Below are 6411 nucleotides of genomic sequence, written 5' to 3'. Positions count from 1 at the left end.
GTGCAGCTGTGAGATGCGTTCTTCCCTAACTGCTAGTAATCTGCACACAATGCGGGGCGCGGGGGCTATCTGTCAGCATGGAGAGACCTTGATGGTGGAGGTATTGAATGACTCTCAAATAATAAGGGACAGATATGGTGGGAGGAGCGAACAACAAACATTCCACACAAGCAGCAGCCTTGACCTGGGAGCAGCTGAGAGTTGTGAAGAAGACTGCAGGGCCAATAGGCATCCAAACGGCCGAGGTCTCCGGATGGCTGACAGACAGACAGCATGTTACGTGCAATGGCTGTACAAACCCAGGAACTCTTGACTGTATGGATTCAACACAGAGATCCTATAAGCACTTAAGTCCTCATAAGCTTGTCCCATGTGCCTCATGCATTATGTCTGTACAGATGTAGGATCATAATTTAATTCTCCTGTTGCAGGATAACTTTCCTGCAATGCAGTAAATGTAAAACTCGTAGTGTATTTGAGGTTTACAAGGGCTTTTGAAGTTTGTAATTTCCTATTTGAAATGTCAAATTTGATTTTCCCTTGTATCAATGTATCAACCCCCTAAAAATATGTTAATTCATTATAATCCACATTTCTTGCTGTAGCAAACCGGCCAAACTAAGATCCTACATTTGTACAGTTTTCATCATGACCAATTGGATGGGTTTTGAAAAGTGTGCATGTGTTTGTCTATGTTTGGGTGCCAGGATGCTTGCGTGCATGCCTCTCTGTGTAGTATGTGGGGGTTAAGGGCAAGGTTATGTGTTGTGAGGTTCGGGGCTGTGGGAATGCCATTTGAACAAAAATATAAACGCAACATGTAAAGTGTCCCTTCTTTCATGAGCTGAAATGTTTCAAATGTTTCATATTCACAAAAAATGTACTTTTCTAAAATGTTGTGCACAAATGTGTGTACATCCCTGTTAGTGAGCATGCAATTGGCATTCTGACTGCAGGAATGTCCACCAGGGCTGTTGCCAGAGAATAGAATGTTCATTTCTCTACCATACGCCGCCTCCAACGTTGTTTTAGAGAATTTGGCAGTATGTCCAACCAGCCTCACACACGCAGACAACATGTATAGCGTTGTGTAGTGGGCGGTTTGCTGATTTCGACGTTGTGAACAGAGTGCCCCATGGTGGCAGTGGGATTATGGTATGGGCAGGCATAAGCTACAGACAACGAACACAATTGCATTTTAGCTATGGCAATTTGAATGGACAGAGATACCGTAAAGAGATCCTGAGGCCCATTGCCATGCCATTCATCCGCCACCATCACCTCATGTTACAGCATAATAATGCACGGCTTTATGTCGCAAGGATCTGTACACAATTCCTGGAAGCTGAAAATGTCCCAGTTCTTCCATGGCCTGCATACTCACCAGACATGTCACCCATTGAGCCTGTTTGGGATGCTCTGAATCGATGTGTACGACAGCATGTTCCAGTTCCCGCCAATATCTAGCAACTTCACACAGCCATTGAAGAGGAGTGGGACAACATTCCACAGGCCACAATCAACAGCCTGATCAACTCTATGCGAAGGAGATGTGTCAAGCTGCATGAGGAAAATGGTGGTCACAGCAGATACGGTATGGTTTTCTGATCCACACCCCTACCTTTTTTGAAAGTGACCAACAGATGCATATCTATATTCCCAGTCAAGTGAAATCCATATATTAGGGCCCAATTAATTTATTTCAATTGACTGATTTCTTATATGAACTGTAACTCAGTAAAATCTTAAGGACCTGCTGAGGTAAACACAGTCATGTTGCTATGCTGTTGAGTAATTACTGGAATCGAAGATGAGGATTAAAAGTTATGCTTCTGTTCAGTGTGTGTGTGCGTGTACACATGATGTGTGTAGAAATGAAGAAGGACGAGTTGGGGCACTGAGTGACGGGGCCAGAGAGCAGTCGGCGTGGTAACTGGAGACCCCACTCCCAAAACACAGAGACAAACGGTCTGATGGATGAACATTGTGTGTTTGACCTCTTCACCTTGACATGCGCCATTCCACTCCAATATAACTTAATCATTGGAACAAACTAGTCTTGACATTCAAGAACCACTCATACTGTTACTGTGTTTCAAATCGTAATCTTCCCTCTTTGTATATCAACATTTACATGCCATATACAGTATTTTACATACCTACTGTAGCTTAAGAACTCAAGGCCGGCCCTTGAACAAAACATTATGCCCCCTGCAAAACTAGAATAGTCCCAGTAAGGCGTATTTTCCAGACGTTGAAGTTAAGTTCAATTTAGGTTCTGAATGAAAGATGAAAAGGTATTTTCCGTATGTTTAAAATACATATTTTCCAGGACGTTGAAAAGCCATCGTTTCTGGACGTTGAAAAATAAATATTTTCCCGGACGTTGAAATCAGGTTCATTTTCTGTTCTGAATGACAGTTGAAAATAAGTCATTTATAGATGTCTATGTTTGGGCCAAATCAAAGCTGGTCCAGACCGGACAAAATTTGAACCAAACATAGACGTCTATGATTGGTTCAGATTTGGTCCGGACTGGACTAAAAACCAATGTCAGTGGATGTGGAAATCAAGGCCAGTCCAGAACTGCACCAAAAAAAGAAGTCAAAAAGGCGTTGGAGTCAGTCCATGCTTACTGAAGTGTAACCTCCAGTGTTGCCTGAAATTGCATTTTATGAATGCCCATCTATGTGGCAAGCCTACCGTTTGTAAAACACCAACAAATGAAGTCCGGACAGAACCAAAAAAAGACATCCAAAAGACTCCGGCTTGTGCTTACTGGGGTGTAGTCTTACATGTCCCCCGCAATGGAATTTTATGAATGCCCATCCATGTGGTAGGCCCACCGTTTGTAAAATAGGCAATTGCATTGGCTTTAATAGTCCTGATTCCTGTGAATAATTAATTTGGTTATTTAAGCTCTGAATATCAGCTTCCCAACTTTATCAGGAGTTATCACAAGCCTATTTGCAATGTGTTTACACAGCGGGAAATGACGCAGTATTTTCTTTTTCGCTATGATCAGCTTGTCAAAGATTTACGGATACAAACTTGAAACCACTGAAAACGACAATGGGATGAAACTCCTGGACAACAGTTGTGATTGTCCATTCCATATTGTCCATTTTACTTTGACCTGTCCTGTTTTTAAGATATGTTGCTTGTTAATATGACAGTTCATTTTTAAATCCAATTGAGCGCCATTTAGGTTAGGATATTTGATCGGAGAAACCTGCATAATGTAAAAAGTGTCCTTCTCAGTACATTGTCATACATTTCATCTCCAGCCTGTAGGCTACAGAAAATGATACATACTCTTTCTACCATATCCTATATCTGCTATATATATGATTTATGTTTTTTTTGACAGAACGTTGGTGGAGCGCTGCAGAGATGCGTCTCTCCAACAGCACCCCGGAGAGGCATGCTGGGAATGGACAAGCAAAATACTTTGCTCCCCTGCCTTTGACAAAGTGAGCTTTGCTTATCAAAGGGTGGCATCAGCACTCACTTAAAAAGCTCATATGCCACTGGTTGAGAGAATTTCATTGTTTTTCGGCAGAATTATGTGAAGTTTTATGTGTTGATGGTCAGTTCAGCTCAGAAAATGCCAGCCAGTCAGTCTGCCGCCATAGACGGCCGCCTAATCCTGCCTAATGACCAGGAAGGCCGTGTAAGAACTGTCTGAGAAATACCTCAAACCACAAGAAACTACAGAATGTAAAACTGACTGTGAGTCTTTCATTGGAAAATGCTTCACTTTCATTGTTCTCTGATACCTGCTGCTGAAAAGCTCCCCCCTGCCAGCAGTGTATCAAATACTTGTTCTCCCCACTGTATATATACAGTGGGGAGAACAAGTATTTGATACACTGCCGATTTTGCAGGTTTTCCTACTTACAAAGCATGTAGAGGTCTGTCATTTTTATCATAGGTACACTTCAACTGTGAGAGACGGAATCTAAAACAAAAATCCAGAAAATCACATTGTATGATTTTTAAATAATTAATTTGCATTTTATTGCATGACATAAGTATTTGATCACCTACCAACCAGTAAGAATTCCGGCTCTCACAGACCTGTTAGTTTTTCTTTAAGAAGCCCTCCTGTTCTCCACTCATTACCTGTATTAACTGCACCTGTTTGAACTCGTTACCTGTATAAAAGACACCTGTCCACACACTCAATCAAACAGATTCCAACCTCTCCACAATAGCCAAGACCAGAGAGCTGTGTAAGGACATCAGGGATAAAATTGTAGACCTGCACAAGGCTGGGATGGGCTACAGGACAATAGGCAAGCAGCTTGGTGAGAAGGAAACAACTGTTGGCGCAATTATTAGAAAATGGAAGAAGTTCAAGATGACGGTCAATCACCCTCGGTCTGGGGCTCCATGCAAGATTTCACCTCGTGGGGCATCAATGATCATGAGGAAGGTGAGGGATCAGCCCAGAACTACACGGCAGGACCTGGTCAATGACCTGAAGAGAGCTGGGACCACAGTCTCAAAGAAAACCATTAGTAACACACTACGCCGTCATGGATTAAAATCCTGCAGCGCACGCAAGGTCCCGCTGCTTAAGCCAGTGCATGTCCAGGCCCGTCTGAAGTTTGCCAATGACCATCTGGATGATCCAGAGGAGGAATGGGAGAAGGTCATGTGGTCTGATGAGACAAAAATAGAGCTTTTTGGTCTAACTCCACTCGCCGTGTTTGGAGGAAGAAGAAGTATGAGTACAACCCCAAGAACACCATCCCAACCGTGAAGCATGGAGGTGGAAACATCATTCTTTGGGGATGCTTTTCTGCAAAGGGGACAGGACGACTGCACCGTATTGAGGGGAGGATGGATGGGGCCATGTATCGCGAGATCTTGGCCAACAACCTCCTTCCCTCAGTAAGAGCATTGAAGATGGGTCGTGGCTGGGTCTTCCAGCATGACAACGACACGAAGCACACAGCCATGGCAACTAAGGAGTGGCTCCGTAAGAATTCTGTCAGGGGGGAGCTGTCACGACTTCCGCCGAAGTTGTTCCCTCTCCTTGTTCGGGCGGTGTTCGGCGGTCGACGGTCGACGTCACCGACCTTCTAGCCATCGCTGATCCTCTTTTAATTTTCCATTGGTTTTGTCTTGTCTTCCATCACACCTGATTCCAATCCCATCAATTACATGTTGTGTATTTAACCCTCTGTTGCCCCTCATGTCCTTGTCGGTGATTGTTTATTGTAAGTGTATGTGTACGTCTGTACTGGTGTGTGGCGGGTTATGTTACCCATTGATTTTTATTATGATGTTTTCTTGTGGGTTTTTTTGTAAATAAACTGCGCCTTTGGAAACACAGTTATTTCTCTCCTGCGTCTGACTTCTCTGCCGCCAGTTAAACACCCTTACATGAGCTTTTCGGCACAGCACAACGTCTGTTCTAGCCTTTTGGGGGCCCTAAGGGAGATTTGGTTACGGGGACCCGTCCCACCCCGCATCGTGGCATACAAACAAAGACATGCACACTTTTCAAAATCCATCCAATTGGAGGGAAAAATTTACATTTTCTGCAATTCTACACATTTAGCAATGGGACAGAGATATTTATTTTTTGTAGTTTGCCATACATGCCTGGTTGGTATTCGGCCATCATTACTACAAGTTTAGATAGCTGGCTAGACTAACTACCAATCTAAAAATTGTTAGCTGACATGGGCTAATTGAGTGACTGTCAGTGACTGACATAACTAGAGAAAAACTGCTGATGCACAACCAGATTTCGAAATTTCACCTTGTATATTCTACTATTCTTACTCCCAATAGTAAGTTGAGACCCCGAATGAGTTCCTTCAAAAATATTTTTTTTTTTTGGTGTGTGTGTGTGGGGGGTGTGGGGGGGTGAGCTTACGTCGCTTATCCCTGGAACCGTTCCTGCCTTCTGTTTCTCCCCTGGGGCTGTATGATGACTAAAGAGTGAATAACATCAACTTTCAATGCTGTCTTCAGCCATGACTAAATATAGATGACTCGTGTACATTGGACAGATAGACACTAGGCAGTGCGCAGCGGGAGTAATGTATACACACAGAGGAACATCCTTCACACCTGTTGGCCGCTACTATGGGGGTCTCGTGTCGACACCCGATCCACCCCCAGCGCCACAATGAGCACACTCCAAGCAGCATTATTAATACCTGCCGAGAGGTGATAAGAAAAGTGCTTCATCGAATAAAACCAATAAGCCGGTTGTACAGTGCTGAGAGCACCAATTAAGCGCCCTGTTTTCCTCTGCCCTGAGGCTGTGGGAGAGAACTCTGCCTTTCATCTGGATTATATTATGCCATGCTGTGTTGCTTGTGGGGTGCAAACAGGAGGTGCAGGGGGACCTCGTCGTTCCTTGGCGGGGCAGAGGTCTTTCAACATGCT

This window comes from Salvelinus alpinus, chromosome 32, assembly GCF_045679555.1.
Source record: "Salvelinus alpinus chromosome 32, SLU_Salpinus.1, whole genome shotgun sequence".
NCBI lineage: Eukaryota > Metazoa > Chordata > Actinopteri > Salmoniformes > Salmonidae > Salvelinus > Salvelinus alpinus.
Note: the sequence above shows the minus strand (reverse complement) of the source record.